The sequence below is a fragment of the Mauremys reevesii genome, linkage group 7, assembly GCF_016161935.1.
Source record: "Mauremys reevesii isolate NIE-2019 linkage group 7, ASM1616193v1, whole genome shotgun sequence".
Taxonomy (NCBI): domain Eukaryota; kingdom Metazoa; phylum Chordata; order Testudines; family Geoemydidae; genus Mauremys; species Mauremys reevesii.
The window spans coordinates 14,776,520-14,804,490 of NC_052629.1; the positions used below are offsets into that span (position 1 = coordinate 14,776,520).

The 27,971-nt window shown below is 40.3% G+C and overlaps 1 protein-coding gene across 1 annotated transcript in view; it reads right to left on the reverse strand.

Annotated features, from left to right (window-relative positions):
- The window catches only part of PDZD8 (PDZ domain containing 8), a 133,702-nt gene that overhangs the window by 5,310 nt on the left and 100,421 nt on the right, over positions 1-27,971 (reverse strand). The window lies entirely within an intron of this gene.

Consider the following 27,971-nt stretch of genomic DNA (forward strand, 5'->3'; position numbering starts at 1 on the left):
CCATTTGAGACATTGCAAGTTCCCCCATGTCTAGTCTCTCAGCTTGAAGGAGTGAAATTTAATTTGCTTTTTTTGAGAACTGAGACACAGCTGCTGTTTGCAGAAATCCTCTAAAGGAAACTTTTTATTTGCTTTCAATTTACTGAGTTTAGGTAGGCAGTTCCCCCCCAACCCCTTTTCCTGAGCCACTATTCAATTGTCTATGTTTGAACTGTCTGGACTTTATCCTCCTCTTTTGAGTGTATGTTGGTTTGCTCAATATCATAAGATGGCTTTTGTATATGAAGCAGATTACTTATGAGACTCTTTCCCTGGCCATACCTGGCTTTATCAATGCCCCTCTGCGATAGTCATGACACTCAGGGCAGTCTTGGGTTTTGATAAATCGTTACGTTTTGTACCGTACTTTGTAGCTATAGAAGTGCTATGTACTACAATTCATTTTCTTCTTTTACCTAAAAATGGTCTTGTGGTTAAGGCAGGAGATCTGGGTTTACTTCCCAGCTCTGACGCAGACTTTCTGTGTGAACCTGGGAAAATCATGTAATCTCTCTCTGCTTCAGGTCTAATATTTTCTTTCATGCTCTTTGTCTATGTTGCCTATTTTGAATGCTACAACTGTCAACTTGTCAGGGCAGTGACTGTTTCTTACTATGAATATGTATAGCACCTAGAACAATGATCTGGTCTCACCTGGGGTCTCAAGCGCTTCTGTAATGCAAATAAATAATCTAATTGCCTATAAAAATTAGCTCCTCCCATTCCATTCTGTGTGAGACACAGCTCTAGTATAAGTGTTGCTTAGCAATAGGCTATTCAGTCAGGATTAAAAAAAAGCAAATAGAAAAGTTTATTAGAAATATTTTTGGAAGAATAGAAATTTTATAAAAGGCCTATTACACGGAAAGAGACTCTTGATACAGTTTTTGATACACTTTTCACGTCATCAAGTTCATAGACAGAGTGACTATAGGTTATGTAGCTTTGCATATTACAAGATTAGAAGACGACGACTGATGGCAAGAGACTGACAAGAATGAACTGTCTCTTTTGGTAAGAAAGTGACAGGAAAAACCAGGATGATTCCCATCTTACCTGCATTAGGATTAGCAGGTTTTTCAAATTTAATTGCACTGTATTAATACTTCTTTGGAGCCTTTCTGCCATTTATTTTGATGGTCTACAGTCCTTTATTAAATCTAATTCAAAATTATGAACCTCAGCCCATAGAGTCTGGAATCAATTAACAAAATGTGATATTTCGATGTCATGGTAAGAAGAAAGGCTGGGGTCTGGTCTGGTCTGTTAGCTTTGTGCTATCTAAGGAGAAGAGCTCTGTTATCCTAGTCACAGGCGCCGGCTTCTAATTTTCCCTGGGGATGCTCAACCTCTGCTCAGCCCCAGGCCCTGCCACCACTTCACCCCTTCCTCCAAGCCCCCCTCAGCTCCGCTCCACCCCTTCCTCCAAGCCCCTCCCCCCCCAGTGCCTCCTGCACGCTGCGGAACACCTGTTCTGCTGCGTGCATGAGGTGTTGGGAGGGATGGGAAGGAGTTGATCAGTGGGGGCCACAGGCAAGTGGGAGTGGGGGAAGGGAGGGGAGCTTGGCTGACGGTGGGTGCTAAGCACCTGCTAATTTTTCTCCTTGGGTGCTCCAGCCCATGGAGTCGGCACCTATGATCCTAGTCCTGAATTCCCGGATAGTTGAGGTAACTGCCCAGAAAGCTTGGCTTTCATAATATTTGAGAGTTGCTTTTCCAACAGGGTCAAAGTGTAGTTGGAGAAAAGTCTCAGGATTATTTCTTAGGGCTTGGCTACACTTGAAAGTTGCAGCGCTGGTGGAGGCTTTCCAGCGCTGCAATTAGTAACCGTCCACACCTGCAAGGCACATCCAGTGCTGCAACTCCCTGGCTGCAGCGCTGGCTGAACACCTGGTCTGGTTGGGGTGTAGCGATTGCAGCGCTGCTTGTCAAGTGTGGACACACACCAGCACTGTTATTGGCCTCCAGGGTATTAGCAGATATCCCAGAATGCTTTTATAAATTACTCTTTGTTTTGTTATGCTGCCTCTCTTTGTTTTGTTGTGAACTCGGAGCTCCGGAGCTCCGTTGATCCCGGAGCTGCTTATCTATAAACACAGCTCCTGTTTGCTGTGATCAATCTGTACCTGGCTGTGAACAATCAAATGAGATAATGAGGCAGGCAGGGAGTGAGTGTTTGCTTGACAGAAACGGGATAGAGGGGAGAGAGGGAGTCCGTTGGCTGCAGGCTGTTTGCAGTTAAGAGTTAAGATTAAGGGATCAGGAACATGTTCTGATTTTTCAAGGCAGGAAGGTAACACACAGTGTTGGCTCCAAAAATCCACTCTCTCTCTCTCACCCGCTCCCTGTCACACTACGCCCCACCCCACCTCCCTCTTTTGAAAAGCACGTTGCTGCCACTTGAACGTTGGGATAGCTGCCCATAATGCATCACTCCCAACAGCGCTGCAAATGCTGCAAATGTGGCCACACACCAGTGCTGGTAGCTGTGAGTGTGGCCACACACCAGCGCTGTTCCTACACAGCTGGATGACCAGCGCTGTAACTCCCAGCGCTGCAACTTTCAAGTGTAGCCAAGCCCTAAGTCCATTTTGAAGAAAGTAATAACTTATTTGAAAACTAGAACCTGACAAGATGGCCTCTAATACAGTGTGAGGTAGCAATGATCACTAAATGGACTTAATATTAGTTCTGAGCAGTAAAAATATGTGGATGGGGAGGAATGGAAAGGGAGGTAACTGACTACAGTGCCTAGCACAATATGCCCCAGTCTTGATCATGGCTTTTGGATACTAGACTCATAACAATAAAAATAGACACTAATAATAATGTGTGACAGATGTTTGAAAAAAATAATTACCAGTAACTCTAGTTCTTAGAGAGCTTGTCAGCAAAGATCCCCATTTCTGGAAGGGGCATGCACTCTAAAGCACTGACTTGGAACCTTCTATAAAGTGCTAAGCATTAGGATCACACACATGTACTTCCTGGAAAAGATGGTTACCTACCCATACAGTAACTGTTGTTCTTTGAAATGTGGGTGCATGTATTCCACTCAGGTGTGCAGATGCTCAGCGCAGCAAAGCCAGACTGTAGACCATCAAAATAAATGGCAGAAAGGCTCCAAAGAAGTATTAATACAGTGCAATTAAATGTGAAAAACCTGCTAATCCTAATGCAGATAAGATGGCGCTGGTGACCTCTGACTCCTAAACCCCTCCCCAGGCTATTTACGGGTAGCATTGCCCTACCTCCTCAGTTCCTTCACGCCAAACTTCCGAGTTGAGATTCCAGTGCAGAGTGGATGGAGGATGGGTTGTGGAATACATGACTACACATTTCAAAAAAACAAGTTACTGTACAGGCAGGTAACCATCTTTTCTTCTTCCAGTGGGCTGCAGCTGTGTATTCCACTCAGTGACTCACAAGCAGTATCAAAAGGAGATGGGGCTCGGAGTCTCGTAAAGACCAACCGGAGTCCCTGTATGAGAAAATCAGGTTGAACTGGCTCAGGAAGAATGAACTCATAGTATGTCTGCAATGGAGGTGGCTTGGGAAGAAAGACTGCGGTTGGGATTGGAGATCTTGCCCTGGACTGGGTTGAAGAACTGGATCTTGCAGACTAAGAAATGTCCCAAGGATTCCAAGGAGGCCATTGGGAATAGGGGTAAGGCACTGATGGCCAGCAGGTACTAGGCTAGGAGCCCCTATATCTACTGCAGCAAAGGTGACAATCTCTGTACTGATTGTGGTCCAAGGACAGTCTCAAGGACTTCTGAGAGTGTTGCTTGGAAGGCAAGGGAAAGGAAGAAAATTATCCCGAACTCGATTCCGATGAGCCCTGGAAGTTGCCTGATGGTAGCAGAGGAGCCACTCCTGACGGAGAAAGCAAATGACCAGTCTTGTCCGAAAACGAATATGGAGACAGCATCAGTACTGAGGATGGATTAGCAGTTGATGCTTTCAGTGTCGAAACAGGCATAGCACTTCCATGCAGTATCAGAACAAAATATGGTAACCAGAGCTGAGGCCAGTACCACCTGAGACGAGGTCTGCAGTTAAGACACCTTCAGTGCCAAAGATAACATCTGCACTGATGGACCAGTCAGTGCTGAAAAGAAGGCTGACCACCCCCGACCCCCATGCACTTTGAGTCTCAGGCAATGCAGAACACGGTGCCGACAAATGAGATGACTGTGACCAGATCACTTGGTGCCAAGGGCACAGCAGCAGAAGCAGTAGACATGGCAGCTGAATGCTCCTGAATTATTGGGGAATAATCAGAAACAGAGAGTAAATGCAGGTCTGATGCCACCTGCTGTGCCAATGACATAGGGACAGTTGGTGCTGACACTGACGTCATCAGTACTGGACTCAACGGATGCCCTGTTACTGGAGTCACTGGTACAGTATTCAGCTGATCTCGGTGTGGTACTAGATGGCCCCGCTCCACTCTAAGTATTGGAGGAATTACGGTGCTGGTCAGCCCTCCTCTTAGAAGATGAAGAGGAATCTCTCAGAGTCCTGGAATGGCCTTGGTCTGTCTCATGAGAACTCTTCCTCAGAGGGCCAGAAGAAGGAGAATAATTCCTCTTAGGGGGAACATCAGATCTCGAGCATGGAGCAACATCTCGTGTTGGCTCCAAAAGGCTCTGCTGGATCACATGATCTGCAGAGGCGTGTGGTGCTATTCTGGTCTTATGGTCTGCTCCAGAAGTGCTGCTTAAGGTGTAAGTCTCTCACCGCTTACATTCCCTTCCTGAACTACTTGCAGATGGAGTACCTTTCCTTAACGTGCCCCTCTCCCAGGAACAATAAGCACAAAGTGGTCACCATTAGGAATAGCCAGCCCACATGATGGGCAATGTTTAAAACCTGGGGAGCGCATTCCACCAGGCTAAAACTAGGATAAAAACTGTTACTAACTACTTCTAATTAACAAAAACCTAAGAATACTACTAAACTGCCAACTATACACACACACTACCACAATTCAGAAACACTAGACAGAAAGAAGCAAGAGGTAAACACCACAAAGAATCCTCCTACTCAAGTTGCAGGCAGTGCGAAGGAACTGAGGGGAATTGAGGTGGCACCACCCTTATGTAGCTAGGAGAAGAGTTAAGGGGTCAGAGGGTGCAAGTCCTGCTTAGCAGCTCTGCGCGCTGGCCCCGTCCCGAGTGCTGACTCCGCAGCTCCCCTTGGCCAGGAACCACAGCCAATGGGAGCTGCAGGGGCAGTGCCTGCAGGCGGAGGCAGCACGCAGAACCGCCTAGCCACGCTTCTGCCTAGGAGCACCAGGAACATGTCGCCGCTTGTGGGGAGCCTCCTGAGGTGAGCACCGCATGGATCCGGCACCCGGCACCCCCTCCCGTATCCAAACTCCCTCCCAGAACCCATGCCCCAACTCCCAGCCCTGAGCCTGCTCCCAAGCTCCCTCTCTCTTAGTTAACTGGAATTTTTGACTTACCAGAACTCCCCCCATACTCCCAACATGCCGGATAACAAAGCTTTCACTGTACTTGAAAGAGAGTTATATGAAAAGGAGAGATCCTTGGAACATGAATCAAGCTCATCCTTGGTGTGACTGTGTTGAAGTTGATAAATACTTCTTATGAAGACATTAAACTGCTCTCATTTACCAATCTAAACCAGATGAATGGATTTCTTTCTGGCAACTTTGAGATTTTCAGAAAATCTAAGCAGCTCTAATATTTCTGAATCTTTCTTTCGAAATGAAACAGGTTATCATCTTGAAGACTTGATTAAGGCAGCTTTCTATCTGGGCTGATATAGGTCTGATCCATTTGGGCACTTAGGAACTGATGGGTGTCTACATTTTAACTTTCTCTTCAGTGCTAGGGAAGTGTAAGAAATTTCTTGTTGTGGAATAATATTAAATGTTTCAAAGAGAAAACACAAGAAAGATAAATCAACCTCCTGATTAAAACTTGTATCTCTTGCCACTTTTTCTACAACTCTGAAATTATACGATAGGTATTTCTGTCACTCAAAGATGTAAAACAAGTATTTAAGGATCAGAGGGGTAGTCGTGTTAGTCTGGACGAAGTGGGTATTCACCCATGCATCCGACGAAGTGGGTAGTCACCCACGAAAGCTCATGCTCCAAAACATCTGTTAGTCTATAAGGTGCCACAGGAGACTCTGCTGCTTTCACAAGTATTTAAGGAACACCTATTTCCAGTTTTTACAAGTTTGCCAGAGCGGTCTTGTTGTCAATGCAGATTATTGCTCAAATGAGTGAGGGATGGTTCTTAAATTGTGAATAATTAGTGGTTGGCAGAGCACTCTCAGATGGTCCCAAAGATGTAGCATCTGCCAAAATACCAACAGTGATACTTCCTGCTAGTTATAGTGCAGTCCAGTGTGCTTTCAGAGTTCCCAGGGATTATTTAATCAACTGAACTCCCAAACCTCTGTGCCTTACATGCAGCTGCTTCATGTCTTTTTTTGTTGTGTACGTTTTTTGGTGTAAATTAAACCGAGATCAAATTTGTGGATTACAGCAAATTTAGAAGGATAGGAAACACTCAAAGATGGAATCAACTTGCTAAATGACAGAGCAATTAGAACAGTGGGGCTGCAGGTAATGCAAGGAAATTACATTTATTAGTTTAAAAAAAGTCTTACACCAGGGAGAAAAAATAAACTGTAGATGCACAAAACCCATTATAGCCAAAAGTAGCTGCACTCCTCATATTAAAGTGAGTTTATTTTCATTTGGTGTCATTAAATATTAGATCTATCATTACTTTTTTTCATGTAACCACACACTATAGTTCCTTAAGTAATGCATGGGATTAGATGGTACGGAGGGGAGGTTGTCAATGAGAGGATCTCTCTATTCAGAAATGGTTCAGTTATGGTTAGAGAACCACTGCACTACATTGTGGTATATCCTGGACTATATCATAAAAAGAGGGGCATAAATGTAAAACAGCCTCTCAAGCATCATCCTACAGATTGTTCATGAAACAATCTGATGATTAGGCACACATTGGGATGGGAATAGAGAATTCAAAAGAAATACACCATAAAAAGCCAAATAAAACTTGTTCCTTTTGTTTTTTTTAAATATATATAACAAAGGACACAAACCTCCTATTCAGCTTGGAATTAATAAAACATTGTAATGTGGTGTCACAAACACAAAATTTAATGGGATATAAAGTGTATGAACATTGATTTCACAATAAGGGTTTTGGAAGATCATCAATACTACTACTATTTGTGCATCTAAATACATCATGGAACATAACCCTAACTATCACTATTCAGTTTAATAATAGGTCTATGTTCTGGAAGTAAACTGAAGGAAAAAAAAAACAACATTCCCTGTGACTCATAGCTTTCCCCACCCCCGTCTTGTCATTTTGGAAGTCTAACAGATGTTAGCTGCAAGTGAAAATCAAAGTGTTTCTTTAATCTTTATGAATCTGAATAATGGATTTATGATGCTTAACTTCATAGCTACACATTTACAGCTTAGAAATGCACAGCTTGCTAATATAATTAAAAATAATATTTTTAATTATATTAACCAGGATCTAATTTATATCTGCAAATACCTGCACCTGCAATTTGTTATAGGGACAAAAACTGTGAAGGTGGGCCTTTCCGAGAAGGTGGGGAAAACATTTTCAATATTACTGTAATGGCATAAGTAGGACATAAACTTACCATGTCTTTTAAAGGCTCAGTTTATGAATTAAAATTGGGTACAGCTACATAGTTAAGCATCTCTATGTAAGGAATGTAAATAATACTCATTCACAAAGGCGGACTTGGAAAACTACCTCATCTAATAAGGGCAGTAATATTAGACTTTTGTAGGCATAGTGGTGTTGTCATTTTGACTAGCCTTCCAGAACATTAAACTACACCAAAATACTATATCGTGACGTACTTAGAAGAAAGAAAATTTAATTTTCAATAACTGAAAAATTCCTGTCTCTCTTCAGTTTTACCCTATTCACATCTCTCTCTCTCTCTCTCACGCACACATGAATGACCAGTGGTACAAATTCTTTTAAGACAAAAATCAATGTAAAAAAATATGTCTGGCTTCTACCTAAGTGTAGAGAGGCTCTGAAAAATCCCTCTTCAGTGGCTCTGTATAGGTTTCCTGGAAACTTGACATTTTCTTTTCTTGCTGTATTGGCCCTTTAGGCCAAATAATCAGCTTTTACAAATGGTGGATATTTGAAATTAACAAAGGTGTTGTTCAATGCAGATCTGATTTTTTTTAACCTCACATAGAAGGATAGGAGCATTTTTACAAATAATTCCTATTAACTAGCCAATGGAATATGTATTGATTGTTAACTATGTGGCATTTACTATAATTAGAGGTAATTATAGCTTAGCTGTTGTCACTACGGTGGCAAATGTGTATGTCACAAATTGTCCAAACACAGCTATCACTTTCCTTAATTTATGTCAGCTGAAAGCATTTAACAGATTTTTAAAACTTGTTGACAGTATTACAGCTGATTCCTCTAACTACTGTTAGTATTGATAGGTGCAGCATAATGTAGTTTTAGGGACAAAAAGAAAAGAAATGTGTATAAAGAAGTTTGTAAAACTAGCATTTCTGAATGTAGAGCTGACATGGAGGAATCACATACAGAATCATATTCCAGGATTTTATACTAATCATTACCATTGAAAGTCACTATTTGAGAGGTAGTTGCTTGTTTTCTGCTGCCTCAGAAATAATTGTAGGTATAAATTATTAAAGACTGTTGCAGCACATCACCCTATAAAATGAATTGTGGATTGAAACTACCATTTCTTCATCCCTAGAGTAAGTGCAGTCATCCTGGTTCCATCTGCTTTTGTGAATAGATTAGACACTTATATTTCTGGGCCAGAATGGGCTGTGGAAAGGATCAGGGAATGCCAATGCAATGGCATACACTCAGATTCCACTACAGCCCACGAAGTCCCTCTAATAGATGCTCTGCTGGAGTCCTGATGTTAGGAGGGAGTAGGCTCTCCTCTCTCTGTGGCGTGCTCCCACATCTACAGGGCAAAGAGAGGCAAATAACTGTCGTAGAGTCTGAAGTCCTCCTCTGCATTCCAGAACACCCCTTGAGGGGGATCCAGTCTGCAGGGATAAAGAAGATCCACAAGTTTAGACAAGTGAACCCCCTTCCCTTCCCAAAGTGGAGAAAACTCCTCCTGAAAGAAGAACAAGGAGGAAACTCTATGAACATTTGACTAAATCCTGAGGGCCAAATTCAACCCTCAAAACACTCACTTTACAGAAAACGATTTAGCACAATTTTTAGAAACAAGTTGGTTATTAGTTTATTAGGCTGAGATTTCCAAAACAGTCTGAGAGTTAGGTGCCCACATCCTACCCAAATTCAACAGCAATTGGCCACTTAACTCCAATTTGTGCCTTTCAAAAACATCCCTTTAATCTTTATATTTCCTTTAGCATGTCAACAGATATTTTGTGAAAATATGCTTACAAAAATTAAATTGAGAGAGAAAACTAAAAATAAATAATTGGAGATATACCTATCTCCTAGAACTGGAAGGGACCTTGAAAGGTCATTGAGTCCAGCCCCCTGCTTTCACTAGCAGGACTAAGTACTGATTTTTGCCCCAGATCCCTAAGTGGCCCCCTCAAGGGCTGAACTCACAACCCTGGGTTTAGCAGGCCAATGCTCAAACCACTGAGCTATCCCTCCCCCCAACTGAAAACAACAAATAAGCAATATATTTTATCTGATTCTTTTATGCATATTATCTTATAAATTGTAGCAAGATTTCTCTTCAGTTCCTGTACTAAAATGATTAATTCTGGGTAACACTTCTGTATCTTTTCTAAATCCTATTCTTTCCATTAAAAACATACATATGGTAATTAGTCCATAGTTTTAGCATACACAATGTTTGATTATTTAATATAATAGATAGTACACAAATGTTATAAAAATTAAGTAGACTTTCATGAAATTGCAGTTAGAAACCAGAGCATACTCAGAGAAAGCAAAGTGGACGAGTAACATATATGAACTTAGAAGGTAACTGAACTGTGCTTATTAAATAGGCTGTTAACAAAGGATGAGAAAAACCAGGCTCAATTATATGAAGCAATAACAGTGAGTCTGAAAAACAAAGGCACAAAGATATAATCAAAGCTTTCATTTTAAAATAAGGCTTAATGAGCAACTCATGGCTGTGCTCTCATGCTAGGCTCTTGAACTCCATTTAGGCTGAGGTAAGAATGCTGATACCAATATATACAGAGAATTTTCAGTTTCCTCTTGTGGGTTCACAATACTGAGATAGCTTAGATTAGCCTTTTAGGTATATGATGCAACTTCTAGTTGCACAAGTTTCAGATCTGAGTTGGAATAGCCAACTGATAGGAAAGTAACTAACCACTGCTCAGAATGAATTAAATGCTGCAAAACATCAAAAACTAATTTCACTCACATATTCAACCACCACTGAAGATGAAATTGAAATGAGAGATTCCCCCATCAAGCAAAAGAAAAAAAAGGAAAAAACCCCAAACCTTTAAAACTCAGTTCAAGCATTATTATTATACCATTTATATACTGTTACTCTAAAGGATATGTTCTCACATTTACTCTAACTATACACTTAGGAACAAAGGATACCAATTTTGGAAATACTCATCAAGGAAAGTGGGACAGAGTAATGCAATGAGTCTTTCACGATTTTTGATGGCTAGGGAATGGGAATTCTCCCATAATTTTATTTTACTAATTTCTAATTAAAGATACAACTGACTGTGATGTTTTAAAAATATAGAGAAAAAATAACTAACATGCTTGTCTGGTTAAACGTTTCACTTCATCTGATTACTATGGGAATAAGCATCTTAGAAATACATACAATAACTTCTTTTTTTTAAAACCTCTCTTTTCTATTTGAACTCAAGTCCTATGTAAGTGCAGAATAGTAAGGATCAGACACAATGCCACACTAGACTGATACCTCTCGAGGCCCAGTAAGAATGAATCTTTTATTTAAACAAATGGTTTTAGCTCTACTAGTTGCCAGGATAAGCTTCTTCAACATAAACCAATGCAATGCTGTCTTAATGAACTGAGGACAGAACAACTGTTACACTGTGGTCTGCTCCATTGCTCACTGGTGTGGTACAAATAAATGATACAATAAGCCTATTTAATTAAAATATCATTTTTATGCATCTCGCTACTGATCATTTTAGCAGAAATATCTAGCTATTTATGATCAGAGGTTGAAGAGAGTTCCACCCTTCTCACCATGGCAGCATGCTTAAATGCAATATTCTAAGGAAATTATAATTACATTATTCACTTTAAAAATTGTGAATAAACTTCATGTTAATTCATTGCAACACTAATTTATGGATCACAAATAAACTATATCTATGGAATATGTTCAATAAAGTTTCTTGACTAAAAAGCTTGGAACTTTCCTTGTTTCTATGATTGGGCCCATATCTCCAAAAGTAGAATTTTTTGTGCTAAATATTTTTTCAAGACCCACGCAACAAAGATCCACATGCTCAGGTTGCTGGACAATTCTCCTTCTACGCCAAGGAAACTGACATTTGCAGTATTATAGCTGGTAAAATTTTTTTCAGAAAATGACAATTCATCAAATTGAAATGTTCTTTGAGAACGTGATTTTTTTCTAAATGAAAGTTAGTCAAAACCAGCAACATGAAGTGTTTTGAACTTACTGGAATGAGAATTTGGAGTTTTTGTTTCAAAATGAAAAGTCATTTTGAAATATTTTATTGGTTTATTTTATTTATTTCATATTTAATTTTATTTTTAGATTAAAATTAATATGCCTATGTTGTGGCAGAATAAAAATAATGAGACAAAAGACAATGGAAAATGTTTGTTCTTAATGTCTAAAGGAATCCCATTGTCTCCTGGGAAATTAGAGGTTCCAATGACCTTGGAATTACTTGCATAATAAATTCTCCAATATACAAGTGGAGTTTAGCCTGAAGTAGACTCTCCCGCCCATTCTGCTTGGTGCAGAGAAAGTTTGATCAATAAGAAGAAAACCAAAATTAAAGTGCAACACCAATTGACTTGTGGAAAACTAAAAACTGGGGACTAAATTTTCAACTCAACTAGACTTCAACAGTTAAGAGGCATAAAAATTCATGGCTACCAGTACTGAACTCCAGTTCAGTGAATGTAAAACACCATTTTAAAAAATCAACTCTCATCAAGCACGTTTTTTTCTGAAGGAATACTCTGGAATTTCTCTTGGTGCATGATTGCACTCAACTGATGGTATTTCCTGGTTTAATATTTTAATGCACAACTGTGCATTATCCATTATTCCACACAGTGGCAGAGTCATACTGAATCTCTGGACTATAACAACCATTCAGACTTCAGTCCTCAGTGTCTTTAGTGAATTTCCCTTTTGCTTTATTTTGGGGCCATGGCTTCTGCCAGTTCAGCCCTTACTCTGACTCCTGGATTAGATTCAGTGGCTCTAGAGAGGTCCTTCAATGCTCACATTAATATCCTCTGCAGATATTCATCTACCTAATCTGTCATCCACTAAGTCTTGAGGAAAATTAACCCTTTTTGTTCACTGCCCTCCATCTAACGAGCAATCTCTGACACCACCACCACATCCCGTATCTTCACTGGTCATAAATGAAGAACGCAAACAACAAAACATTAAAACCAAGTAGTTAATGAGCAATACAGCACAGGCCTTCTCTCTCTCTCTCTCTCTCTCTCACACACACACACACACACACACACACACACCGCCCCCCATGGGGGAAAAATCCACCATCAAATCATAATTTTTTAATTTACGTTTTTATACTATATAGTATTTTACATATTAGATTTATTTTATGTCATTTTTATATATGAGGAAAGCTACAAAAATGCTAAAAGGTTTAGAAAACTTGACCTATGAGGAAAGATTTTAAAAAACACCATGTTCAGCCTTGGGAAAAGATCATTTGTGGGGGGACCAGATAACAGTCTTCAAATCTGTTAAAAGTTTGTTATTAAAGACGACAGTGATCAATTGTTCTCTGTGTCTCCATGAGAAGTAATTTTTCCCACTCTACTCTGCACAGATAAAGCTCAACTGGAATATTGTGTCCAATTCTGGGCACCAAATTTCAGGAAAGATGTGGATAAACTGGAAGAAATCCAGAGGAAGGCAACAAAAATTATTAAAGGTCTAGAAAACATGACCTATGAGGAAAGATTAGAAAAAATGGGTTTGTTTAGCCTGGAAAAGAGAAGACTGAGGGGGACATAACAGTTTTCAAGTGCATAAAAGGTTGTTACAAGAAGGAGGGTGGAAAATTGATCTCTTTAACCTTTGAGGATAGGACAAGAAGCAATGAGCTTAAATTGCAGCAAGGGAGGTTTAGGTGGGACATCGGGAAAAATGTCCTGTCAATGTAGTGAAGCACTGGAACAGATTACCGAGGGAGGTTGTGGAATCTCCATCACTGGGGGTTTTTAAGAACAAGTTAGACCAACACCTATCAGGAATGGTATAGTTACTACTTAGTCCTGCCTTTAGTGCAGGGGACTAGACTGGATGATCCCTTCTCAGCCTAGATTTCTATGATTCTACCAACTGCAATACTGATTATCCATTAGAATATCAATTACAAATGACTAGTTATACCAGTTACCAAAGAGCTAACCAAGCAGCCACCAGCAAACCAGTTAGAATACAAATGGCCAATTAGAATGCCATTTACTAATTACAGTATCAGACACCAATTACAGTATTTTAATTTTGTTTATAATTTTAAAATTATTAAATCCTAGTTTTACAATAAAAATAAAATACAAATACAGAATAAAAATATGCAGTTGACATTTAAAAATAGAAAAGTCAAAATCAAAACTTTTTTTTATTGAAACGAAACATTTTGATTAACTCCAAATGATTTTTCCCCAGAAATTCCATTTCACGGGAAATTTCTAAATTTTTGCCTTTTTATTTTAAATGCTGGAATTTCTGTTCCATGGGAATTCTGAGTTTTGACCAACTCTACTCAGTACCAAGGAAGAAAAGTTGTGATTTTCTTAAAGTACTGTATGTGTCCAGGTTTAAATTTAATGAAACAATTACATGACAACATTAATGGAATAAAAGTTTGTACACTACTCATGGTTTACTGCCAATAAAGAAACGCTCGGTGAAGACAAGACAGTTTTAGAACAAACTATCAAAGCACAAACCCAGGTTTCATTAACACTGTTACACCAAAACAAAACAAAAAGTAAGCTTTCAAAAGTGGCACCTTGGGTTTCTCTGAGATAGGAGGCAATCCAAGACACTGGCCAGTCTCACTTCCTGTGGGACATTAGCAAAAATTAGAAAAGTCTTATTTTTCAATGTCTTTATTGTTTCATTAACGAGAGGAGATGTTAGACTCTTATCCTGTAATTTGACAGCACATGGGTGGACTTCCTTGCCCACAAGGAATCTCACTGATATCAATTAAAGGATCAAGGCCTTAATACTTTTATGAAAACTATTTTGTGGTCAGTGAATTTTTATATTTTTCAAAACATTCATCAGGACACCTATGCAGTACATCACCATAAATCATAATGTCCTATAAAACTACAAAGTGCATATTACAAAATAAGCAGGTACAACTCCACTCTGGAATATCTTATGCTTTAGACTGAGATGTATACAAGCAATAATTCACCAAAACCCTAATTCCTGCAAATCTTTATGGACAGGTTTAATTTTATTACCTTGAGTAGTCACAATGATTTTAAGGGAACAACTCTCAGTAGAAAAATTAAGCGTCTGCAGGATAAGGACCTAACCAAATAAAATACGGACAGACTAGTCAGGCTGACTGGTCGCCATTAAGCAAAAAGAGGGTCTGCAAATTATTGTTCCTCAATATTTCTGACAAGCTTGCAGTAGCAGTCTCAGCTTTACTAATCATTATAAAAATTGTACAGAAAAACAGTTTCTGTGACATGCCAAAAATAACCCGTTTAGCAATTATCATGAATTGCTGACACACACTAACTAAACAGCAATTACAGGAGCTGAATGGAGGAGTTAAAGACAAACAAGGAAGCAAGCAACCTGCATTTAACTTCACAATAATGTTAGAAGCAGGTAAAAAGCAAACCTTCAGTTTTACATGCAGCTCTTCCATGGAGAGCAATTTAGTAGAAACACCAATGTATCTCGTCTTAAAATGCTCTTATGCACTGACATCCTTTTAGTGTTTATTAAACCCCACTGTGATGATTTCCCTCAGCTCTGAAAAATGGAAAAAATTGATTTTTTCCAACTCTGATATCACCTTTTATGTATTTGACAGAAAGAAGGCTTCCTCTTGAACATGACTCAGCTATTATTAAAGAATATTTTGCAAAAACCTCAGGCAAATAGTCTAACAACAAATATTGAGGCAGGTTTATTGAAACTGGGTATTGAGAAGAGGGAGAAAGTTGAGGGCATCACTTTGGACCACTAATATTATGTGTAAGACAGGACAACTAAATTTGGCCTACTAGGACGACTTCTTGAAATGAACTTCTTGTGGACTCTTATGATAGAAAATGTTGATGCAGCAGCTAATTACAGGGGACATCAGAAACATTTTCTTTCAAAAAAAAGTTTGAGATGGAGAAGAAAAACATGTTCAAATACGTATACAGTAAAAAATCAGTATAAATTTCAATCCATCCACCCATAGCCTGTAACTCCTGATCTAAGAACCATTCATTTTCCAGAAAGAGAATTCCAAAGTCCTCAGACATTCAAATCTACTAGAAATATGAAGTCAATGTACTGTACTATGGAATTCTAAGTGACTGTGGGACAGGAATCAGCACATTTTTCTTTCTACACAGGTAAAATACATTGCTTGAAAATTTTGCCCATACACTTCAGTAGTGAGAATATATATTCTGATCACTCACAGGGGTTTTACTTCAATAGTCCTATTTTTAACAAAGTATTTAGTTACCATTATCATTATAGCATCGTGTGGTATAGATACAACTTTCCAAACAAAAACTCACCAAAGAAGCATTGTGAATTTTTAAAAATAGCTTTAATATAAACAGATTTCCAAATGCCCTTGAATTTTTCTACTTTGTTTCTGTTGCTATATATAAATCCTTTCCTTTGTATGTATAAGAACGGGCCAACTGGCCAAGACTATCAACAGGGTTCGAAAAAGGCAAGGAGTTCCACAGGTTGACTGTGTGTTGTGTGAAAAAAAATACTTCCTTTTGTTTGTTTTAAATCTGCTGCCTATTAATTTCATTTGGTGACTCCTAGTTCTTCTGCTATGAGGAATAAACAACACATCCTTATTTATTTTCTCCACACCAGTCATGATTTTATAGACTTCAATCATATCCCCCCTTAGTCGTCTCTTTTCCAAGCTGAAAAGTCCGAGTCTTATTAATCTCTCCTCATATGGCAGCTGTTCTATACCCCTAATAATTTTTGTTGCCCTTCTCTGAAACTGTTCCCATTCCAATATATCTTTTTTGAGATGGCTGCACGCAGTATTCAAGATGTGGGCGTACCATGGATTTATATAGAGGCAATATGCTATTTTCTGCCTTATTATCTATCCCTTCCTTAATGATTCCCAATATTCTGTTTGCCTTTTTTGACTGCTGCTGCACATTGAGTGGATATTTTCAGAGAACTATCTCTGAAAGGAAGATCTCTTTCTTGAGTGGTAACAGCTAATTTGAACCCCATCATTTTATATCAGAGGGGTAACCGTGTTAGTCTGGATCTATAAAAAGCAACAGAGTCCTGTGGCACCTTATAGACTAACAGACGTATTGGAGCATAAGCTTTCGTGGGTGAATACCCACTTCATCAGATGAATGTAGTGGAAATTTCCAGAGGCAGGTATAAATATGCAGGCAAGAATCAGTCTAGAGATAACAAGGTTAGTTCAATCAGGGAGGATGAGGCCCTCTTCTAGCAGTTGAGGTGTGAACACCAAGGGAGGAGAAACTGCTTTTGTAGTTGACTAGCCATTCACAGTCTTTGTTTAATCCTGATCTGATGGTGTCAAATTTGCAAATGAACTGAAGCTGAGGAAGTGGGTATTCACCCATGAAAGCTTATGCTCCAATACATCTGTTAGTCTTTAAGGTGCCACAGGACTGTCTGTTGCTTTTTACAGATCCAGACTAACACGGCTACCCCTCTGATACTTGAAGCTCAGCAGTTTCTCTTTGAAGCCTGGTCCTGAAGTTTTTTTGCTGCAGGATGGTGACCTTTAAATCTGCTACTGTATGTCCAGGGAGGTTGAAATGTTCTCCAACAGGTTTTTGTATACTGCCATTCCGAATATCTGACTTGTGTTCATTTATCCATAGCAGATTTAAAGATAGCCATCCTGCAGCAAAAAAACTTCAGGACCAGGCTTCAAAGAAAAACGGCTGAGCTTCAGTTCATTTGCAAATTTGACACCAACAGATCAGGATTAAACAAAGACTGTGAATGGCTAGCCAACTACAAAAGCAGTTTCTCCTCCCTGGTTGTTCACACCTCAACTGCTAGAAGAGAGCCTCATCCTCCCTGATTGAACTAACCTCGTTATCTCTTGATTGATTCTTGCCTGAATATTTATACCTGCCTCTGGAAATTTCCACTACATTCATCTGACGAAGTGGTTATTCACCCATGAAAGCTTATGCTCCAATACGTCTGTTAGTCTATAAGGTACCACAGGGCTCTATCATTTTACATGTATACTTGGGATTATGTTTTCCAATGTGCATTACTTTGTATTTATCAACACCGAATTTCATCTGCCATTTTGTTGTGCAGTCACCCAGTTTTGAGAGATCCTTTTGTAGTTCTTCGCAGTCTGACTGGGACTTAACTATCTTGAGTAGTTTTGTATCATCTGCAAATTTTGCCATCTCACTGTTTACCCCTTTTTCCAGATCATTTATGAATATGTTTTGAATAGGACTGGTCACAGCACAGACCCCTGGGGGACACCACTATTTACATCTCTCCATTCTGAAAACTGACCATTTATTCCTACCCTTTGTTTCCTATCTTTTAGCCAGTTACCAATCCATGAGAGGACTTTCCCTCTTATCCCATGACAGCTTACTTTGCTTCAGAGCCTTTGGTGAGGGACCTTGTCAAAGGCTTTCTGAAAATCTAAATACACTATATCCCCCTTGTCCACATGCTTGTTGACCCCCTCAAAGAATTCTAGTAGATCGGTGAGGCATGATTTCTCTTTACAAAAACCATGTTGACTCTTCCCCAACAAATTATGTTCATCTATGTGTCTGATAATTTTGTTCTTTACTATAGTTTCAACCAGTTTGCCTGGTACTGAATTCAGGCTTACCGGCCTGTAATTGCTGGGCTTGCCTCTAGAGCCTTTTTTAAAAATTGGCGTCCCACTAGCTATCATCCAGTCATCTGGTACAGAAACTGATTTAAAGGATAGATTACATACCACAGTTGTGCAATTTTATGTTTGAGTTCAGAACTCTTGGGTGAATACCAGCTGGACCTGGTGACTTATTACTGTTTAGTTTATCAATTTGTTCCAAAACCTCCTCTAATGACACCTCAAATCTGGGACAGTTCCTCAAATTTGTCACCTAAAAAGAATGGCTCAGGTTTGGGCCCTGACATCCATGAAGACCGATGCAAAGAATTAATTTAGTTTCTCCGCAATGGTCTTATCGTTCTTGAGTGTTCCTTTAGCATCTTGATTGTCCAGTGGCCCCACTGATTGTTTAACAGGCTTCCTACTTCTGATGTACTTAAACAATTTTTTTTTGCTATTACTTTTTGAGTCTTTAGCTAGCTGTTCTTCAAATTCTTTTTTGGCCTTCCTAATTATATTTTTACACTTCATTTGCCAGAGTTTATGCTTCGTACTATTTTCCTCACTAGGATTTAATTTCCACTTTTTAAAGGATGCCTTTTTGCCTCTCACTGCTTCTCTTACTATGTTGTTTAGCCACAGTGGCACTTTTTTGGTTCTCTTACTATGTTTTTTAATTTGGGATATACATGTAAGTTATATCCAAGTATATTTAAGTGTATCTTACTAAGGGGCTTAAAAATTGCTTTTATGAAGAAGAGGATAAAGTGGATTCAAAGAATAGCTTGAATATAAGCTAGATCAATTTTATTTTGTACCACTAATGTTTTTGTTATAATAATACTAACATTGCTTTTAGGAGGTTCTTTAACTACTGTAAGTTCTTCTCTTTTAAGCAGTGGCTTTACAGATTCTCCTTCCCCGAGAGCCCTCACACAAAGCCACCATTCTTTTTGAGGTCCCAATCATGCACCCATTCAGATCAGTGGGAATTTTGCCATTAAATTCAATAAGATTGAGAGCCAGCTCTGACCACAACTTGAGCCCATCTATTTCATATGATGAGCCGTAACTACCAACACAGTTTTCAGAGTGGTAGCCATGTTAGTCTGTATCAGCAAAAAGAATGAGGAGTACTTGTGGCACCTTAGAGATTAACAAATGTATTTGGGCATAAGCTTTCATGGGCTAAAACCCACGTCATCGGATGCATGCAGTGGAAAATATAGTAGTGTATATATACACACACACACAAACAGAACATGAAAAAAATGGGTGTTGCCATACCAACTCTAACTAGACTAATCAATTAAGGTGGGCTATTATCAGCAGGAGAAAAAAAAAACTTTTGTACTGATAATCAGGATGGCCCATTTCAAACAGTTGACAAGAAAGTGCGAGTAACAGTAGGGGAAAAATTAGCATGGGGAAATAGTTTTTACTTTGTGTAATGACCCATCCACTCCCAGTCTTTATTCAAGCCTAATTTAATGGTGTTCAATTTGGAAATTAATTCCAGTTCTGCAGTTTCTCGCTGGAGTCTGTTTTTGAAGTTTTTTTGTTGGAGAATTGCGACTTTTAGGTCTGTAATTGAGTGACCAGGGAGGTTGAAGTGTTCTCCAACTGGTTTTTGAATGTTATAATTCTTGACGTCTGATTTGTGTCAATTTATTCTTTTGCATAGAGACTGTCCGGTCTGGCAAATGTACATGGCAGAGGGGCATTGCTGGCACATTATGGCATATCACATTGGTAGATGTGCAGGTGAACGAGCCTCTGATGGTATGGCTGATGTGATTAGAATCTATGATGGTGTCCCTTGAATAGACATGTGCACAGAGTTGGCAACAGGCTTTGTTGCAAGGACAGGTTCCTGGGTTAGTGTTTTTGTTGTGTGGTGTGTGGTTGCTGGTGAGTATTCGCTTTAGGTTGGGGAGCTGTCTGTAAGCAAGGACTGGCCTGTTTCAATCAAATGGCTGATCTAGGACATTTCATGTATTAATCATCTCATCAAGCATTTGTGAGAGTTCATTTACTTCTAAAACTTATATGGTGCCATGAAAGAGCTTGAACACAGGAACATTTTGTTCCCTTGTAAAAATAACATTTTTCAGCAATTCATAGGAATAAAATTCTCAGCAGTGTGGTAGTCAAAGTAATGATCTGCTTACATCTAGAAGAGAGAGGCAACATGACTATACAAGTTAATACTGTACAACACTGATAAATACTGTTTTTGTGATTTTTATAGTACACACATCCTACTTTCTCACCTGTTAAAAAGTTGCACTCTACGATAAATAATGAAATAGCCACAGTAATACTATAGAAAATAAAGCCGCAAACCTAAATCTCTAACTAATCTGATCATTTTTGCATACTGTTAAATTCATACTGAACTAGTCACTATCAAATGGAATGAAAACACGTTTAATAAAATTAATCAACATTATTATGACACTAGAAATTCTATCAATAAACACTGGGAATCAAAATGAACAGTAACTTTAAAAGCTTTTCAAAAGAGAATAAAATACCCCCTGACTTTTGAAATTTTGCATGGCTAAAATGATCGTAATTATGACTGACATTCTGAAGACTTATATCTAACTTTTACTTTCAATAATTACCATTAAAAGGTCAAGATTTGCAAGAAACTGTTCACTTTGCGTCAATTCAAAAAAGAAAAGACAATGAGCCCAATGAGTTTCTGAAGATCTTGACTTGATTCATGCTGCAGTATACACACACACACACACACACACACACACACACACACAAAGAGGTATCTTAGTCAATGGTTGTGTGCCTATTTTTGGTTATTTCATCAAATACAACATGTCAAATCAATTTGCTTATGGTTATAGAGCACAAGTTGCTGCCAGGCAATGAAACAGCAGCTCACTGTCACTTTTAATTAGAAGCAGCAAGAAACAACACACCTGAGGCCAGAGTTTCATTTTCTTACTATCTGTCACTTGTAAAAGTTGCAACAACTATACTTGACCTTTATGTCAATCCAATGCTGAAAATTCATTATGTGATGAACAGATTACAATCTATATGAATATTTGCTTAAAATGCCTTAAAGCATATTTTGGTAGCCATTTCAGAATTTTTTCTCCAAACATAAAAAGCACCTTCCAATTTATCAGAAAAACTATTTAAAAATCGAATTTTACATTGGCTATAAATGGGAATCAATATGCTGTCAAACTTTCTGCCTAACATGTACAAACACAACCTGAAGAGTTGAAGGCTTGATGTCTTGTCTTTCTTTCTGAATCATCCATTTCACTATATAATTTGATAAACAGAATTTAGTTCCCCATAGCGAGAAGTCTGAGTGGCAAGAAAACAAAACGGACGTAACTCTTCAATGTGTTTGAACAGCTGAATGTCAGACGTATCTAGGATATGGAAAACATTTATTTTAATACACAGTCAAAAAAACCCCAACTATGTCACAAACTGTACAACCTTTTTTACGTGGGTGTGGGACAGGACATAACCCTGAAGCTGAACCACCTGAGTTCTGGAAGGAATTCTAAAATACATCATATTTCCAAATTAATCATATTTCCATATTGCCATAAATAAACCTCTGGAGATGGTGGAGAAAGACTATGTTCAGGAACCCCTTCTATGACCCAGACTGTTAGAGTTCAAGGGCACAGAAGGTGGTCAGAGAACCAAGAAAAAAGTGACTCTTCCAAGAATAACCTAATCAAGGAAACCCCCAAATCCTAAATCTGTCTCTGCCTACAGCGAAAGTAATCGTTCATCCATTCTGATTTTTTTTTTTTTTGCAGTACATACGGGCTCAGGTAGAGAGGAAGAGTACATCCACACTATATTGTAAGCCCTGGCTCAGATTCAGGTTTGCATCCAAACCCCCTACCATCCACATATGGTAACTCCTCACTTAACGTTGTAGTTATGTTCCTGAAAAAAGCAAAATGATGTTAAGCAAATCCAATTTAACCATAAGAATTAATGTAAATAAGGGGGGTTAGGTTCCAGGGAATTTTTTTTTTGCCAGACAAAAGACATTTTATATATATTATATATATATATACACACACACACACACACACACTCTCTCTCTCTCTCGCGCGCTCTCTCTCTCTCTCAGTTTTAAACAATTTAATACTCTACACAGCAATGATGATTGTGAAGCTTGGTTGAGGTGCTGAAGTCAGAGGGTGGGATATTTCCCAGGGAATGCCTTACTGCTAAATGATGAACTAGCAACTGGCTGAGCCCTGAAGGGTTAACTCATTGTTGTTAATGTAGCCTCACACTCTACAAGGTAGCAGGAATGGAGGGTGGGGAGACAGCATAGCAGTGAGAGACAGAGAGAGAGAGAGAGTTATGGATGTGCATTTCCCCTTTAAGTATGCTGACAGCACTCTTAAGTACACTGCCTTGTTAAGTTAATCAGCAAGCTGAGACACAGCTGCTGCCAGGAAGATCCCTCCATCCTGAGCCCTGTCGTGTGTCCCCACTGCTCTATGGAGATGGGGTAAGCGGGGTCCAGGAGCAGGGGGGAGGGGCATTAGCCCCCTTCTTCTCTCCCCCCCTCCGCACAGCAAGCAGGAGGAGAGGGCAGGAGCAGCACATGGCAGGGGGGGGGGGGGAGGGACAGCTGAACTGCTGGCAACTGATAGCCTGCTGGGTGGCTGCTGCATACAGAACTTAGGGGAGCAAGGAGCTGATCGGGGGGCTGCTGATCCACAAACCCCACCAGCCAGCTGCAACAGGCTGCTCTTCCTGCAAGTAGTGGACAAAGTAGGCGGCTGCCAAATGACGACGTTCTAAGGGAGCATTGCACAACTTTAAATGAGCATGTTCCCTAATTGATCAGCAACGTAACAATGGGACGACTTTAAGTGAGGAGTTATTGTACAAACATTTTTGACTTGGGTCAGTAAGCCCTCAAGACCAGAGTCCTAGGACCTGCTGGGTTTAGCGTGGGTGAGAGGGTGGGTCTGAGTCCAAGTCCCACTGGGATTTTGGTCAGAGTCCTATTTTTTTTTGCAGCATGACGGCAGATCAAACTTTGGTCCCTAGATTCGTGCCCAGAGACTCCACCATGACTATCCCACAATCCCCTTGGCCAGTGTTTCTCAAGCCCTTCTATTCCCAAACTACTCACTTGATTTCTAGGAATGAAGCAACCCATCCATCGAATGCTGGAAACAAAGTTTACCATCTCCTGCATTAGCTACGGCCACCAACAAGAAGTGGTCCTACGCCAAACGTGCTGTTAGCTGGCCACAGGAATGCAGCCAGACTGGTTAATCTCCGGTGTGAGGCAAGCAAGACACTCAGCAAAAGCATCAGAAATTATGTGTACCAGGAAATTAGGGTGACCAGATGTCCCGATTTTACAAGGACAGTCCCGATTTAGGGGTCTTGCTTATATAGCCCCCCTATTACACCCCGCCCTCTGTCCTGATTTTTCACACTTGCTGTCTGGTCACCCTACAGGAAATCTCAGACAGCTTGCGGCATTGTGGATTCACTGGACCACTGATCAATGCAGAGAGCCAAACAAGCAGCTCAAGACCAATTACTGTGAAGTTAGGGATAACAACCACGCTTCTGAAACTTCCCATATACCTGCCCCTTCGACGAGGAATATGACTGGGTGCAGTGAACCAGGACAAGCATTGAGCCCACAGTAATTCATGACTATCTGCTAACCAGAGCTGGCACTCTTATAAACCCCAGGTCACAATTAGCACTGGAAGAGAGACAGCAGCTGCTGGATCAAGCTCAGAAAGTGACTCTGGTGTTCATGCCAGTCCCTGAGAAGGCTTTGCCAATGGAGCAGCTACAGCACATCCTAGGCCCATACTCACAGGAGCTGTTTAAGGATGCCCTGGGGGAGCAGCCCACAGTGGAGCAGGCAGCAAAAGCAGAAGATGCAGAAGTAGTGCCTGAGCCTGGTAAGTTTCTGCCTCCATATTTGTTGTTAATATACAGATAGGACAGATTTCCAGTTTATGACTACAAGCCGGGATAGTAGTGTCTATCCACTAATGGTGGAATGCACACTAGCACCATGGCCTCACACCCCTGCCACCACTACCATGTGGAATTCTAAATGGATACAGGAAAGTGAACAAAAGTGAAACAAGCAGTTATGATGGAATTTTTACTACTCACCCATTGTTACAAAGATGTGTGTGTGGGAGGGGTGTTAAAATTAAGAGCCTTACATTGCTTTCCCTGATAGTACACTGTACAAAATCAGCCACACCAGACAGTCAGGACTCTAAACTGTAATGGAGGGAAGGGGAGAAATAGGAATGAAGTCCATGGGTGCTGAAATGCACTGGGGGGGTTGTATGTTGTCCATGGATACCATATAACGGGTCTAGAAATGTGCAGGGGAGGAGGGTGCTTTGTAGCCCTTTGTTACATAAGTATGATCCCAGGGGAGGAAGAAGGGGGTGGTTATTTAGGCGATGGCTGCCCTATTATGAGACCAAGCTGTCCCTCAGATCTATATCTAGAGCATGGATGCTGTGAGTCCAAGTTGTCCAAGAATGTTTGTATGTAGTCAGTGGGGTCTGTATTATAGGCCCAAGATGCATCAAGTCACTGCACGAATGCAGGGACCTACCAGGAAGGCTACAAAACATCTACGGGCTAACACAGCATCCTGTTGATTTCCCCACAAATTTTCAGCCAATCCTATTTGCTGATGATTGCAAACTTTTGCTGATGCAGGAACTCCAGATGGATGGTCACATTTCTGGGCACTGCCTACTTATTAGGGCTTCCTCAGTAGGTCACTAGACTCCTCAATTCACAGATGTGCTGGTCAGTCACTATAAACCTAAAAAGCTCTTTAGTATACATAACTGGGTTGCCCCTGCTAGCTTGGGGCAGAAGATCCCTTTGCCATTCAGGAATCTCTAGAACTGTTAGGTTCTCCAGAAAGTTCTCTTTGAAAGGACTGTAAGACCATAGGTAGTAAAACCACAGCAAGTGGTACCTGCCGAAGGAGAAATGGTCTGGAATTTTATAAATAATTTAAATTGATTTTGTAAATTGGACCTTACCATAATGCCTGATGGCTTCCTGCGCTGCCTCTCAGCAGCATCCGAAGTGTGTCTGAGAACTGAATTATTTTTCTCAGAATATAAAACCAAATGATAGAAAACATCATATTTTGATCTTGAGATTCCATAGCCACGTTTGCTACAAATGAAGTCAAAGTTGTTTTTGACATTACTTAGAGAACAATGTATTCTTTCATGTGTCTTGGCAGGCCCTTCCACTTCAGCGGGCACTGTCAGAGGGGTGTGTGTGTGTGTGTGTGAGAGATTAATAGTGGACAGCCTGGATAAAACCAACTAGCAACTGCAACAACAACAGGAAAAGGATAAGGATGCCGGCCAGATTGATGGAGACAGGCTGGTGAGAGTAAGTGGAGTCTGGCAGTGCAGTTTCTGGGGAATGAGCCGTGCTTGATGGAGGAAGACTACACAACAAAAACCTGATTGAGAGGCTGCTTGCGCGCATGGCAGCAAGACTGCAGGTTCCAGCCCCAGCTCCACCTGAAACGTCCCACCATGCTACCATGTCCTGAACCATTTGAACAATTTTGTGGTTGGGTGGTCTATGCCACAAGGAATAACATTAGATGGAATGGGCAAATGTACCCTGTTAATTCCTCCACTCCAGTGCCACAGTGACCAGTGTGCTTAAAATGCGCTTGAAGGCAGGGCTTTGGAGCGGAGCCCAGAGCTGGAGTGCGGAGCAGCTGCAGAGCAGTGGAGCTGCAGGTTTTTGCCGAGAGCTGGAGTGGAGCTCCAAAGCCCTGCTTGAAGGGCCAAAGAGAAGAGGGGCAGGTGACATTCAGAATCAGTTAAACAGAGCTGGAGAGTTTTACATGTACTGTTCACTGTTTTTGTAGTGATTTCACAAGCATCCTTCATTGTTTGGTGTTTGTAATAATTTTTTTCCCCTGTCTTTGGAGTTTGATGGCAGCTGGCCTGGCTATCAATTTTTCCAATATTTCAGTTTTTATTAAATGCATGTCTAGAAATGAAGTGTTTTGTTCACACACAGAACAAAGATTAAAAAATGCCTGTAAGTCACAACATATTCCATCACATCCATAAGTTCAAATTAACAAGAACCATCACCTCTGGTCGGAGGGTGAGTGGACCCCCCCCCCCCAACACCACCCACAGATAGTATTTTACCCACTCTTTGTTTTACTGTATACGTACATGCATCATACATGTACTTACCCCCTCATTCATGGGGCCAGGAAAGCACAGGATGTGGGTGCACAAAGCACCCTTGATTTCCCTTGCACATGTGGCTCCTTCTCCAATTATGGCAGGTGCACTTTCTGGCTGTGCACTGGTCTAGCAACCCTGCAGTGTCCTGAGTCCACTTCTGACAAAATGGCTCACCTTCATCTCAATTATTACTTCAAAGGTTTTTTTTTCCTCCTCCTGATGATAGCTCATCTCAATTGATTGGACTCTTCCAGTTGGTATGCGTACTTCCACCTTTTCATGTTCTCTGTATGTATAAATATCTTCTGTGTGTTCCATTCTATGCATCCGAAGAAGTGAGCTGTAGCCCACGAAAGCTTATGCTGAAATAAATTTGTTAGTCTCTCAGATGCCACAAGTACTCCTGTTCTTTTTTTAGTAAGATTGAGAGACCCAGGTCCAGAACCTGTAAGCCTGGGTTCACTATACAGCGTGGATGCAAAAGTGTGGGTTTAGAAGCACCAAGTCTGTAGACTAGTGTCTCACAGACCAGGGTTTACAAAGAAGCATAGACATACCTGAAGTCGCACACTCCAAGACCTTGAAACACTGTACCCATGCAAAAACTGAAAGAGTAGGAAAGCCGTGCCAGATTTAAGACAGAATGTCCTTTTTTTGTTTTAGTACTTAACCAGTTTCATATAATCTAGTCTATGAATATTATCCTTAAAGCAGCAACAACTCCATTGATGATTGTCACATTTTAGGGTGCAATCCAGACCAGTGAGGGGTTACGTCACCACCTGCCTCACAACCTTGGGTGCCTCACAATGCTTTGCTGTTGTAGCTCCCAACCTGGGTTGCTCACAAACAGCTCACCAGCATGCAGGTCACACTCTAAGAGTCTGTGTACAGCTATAGCCCTGGTCCAGCAGTTATGACCCCAGCAACCTGTCAGCATCACACCACTCACAGTCTGGCTTCCATCAACCTTGTTTACTACTTATAGGGTGACCCCAACATGCTCCCAGTCCCAAATTTCCCCCAAAACACGTGTTTTGCACTGTCCAGCCCTTTCCTGGACAGTTCAGATATTGAAGGTCCATTGCCTCTGTAAAGGGTCAATATTCAACAGTTTGCTGCTTTAACTAGAGTTACCAAACAGTACAGTTTAAAACACAACACTGGGTTTGTTTAGATTAAAAATCAAACAAGTTTAACTACACAGAGATAGGTTTTTAATAAGCATAAGTATAAGGTATTAAAGTTAGAAATGGCTGCAAGTAAAATAAAGATAAAAA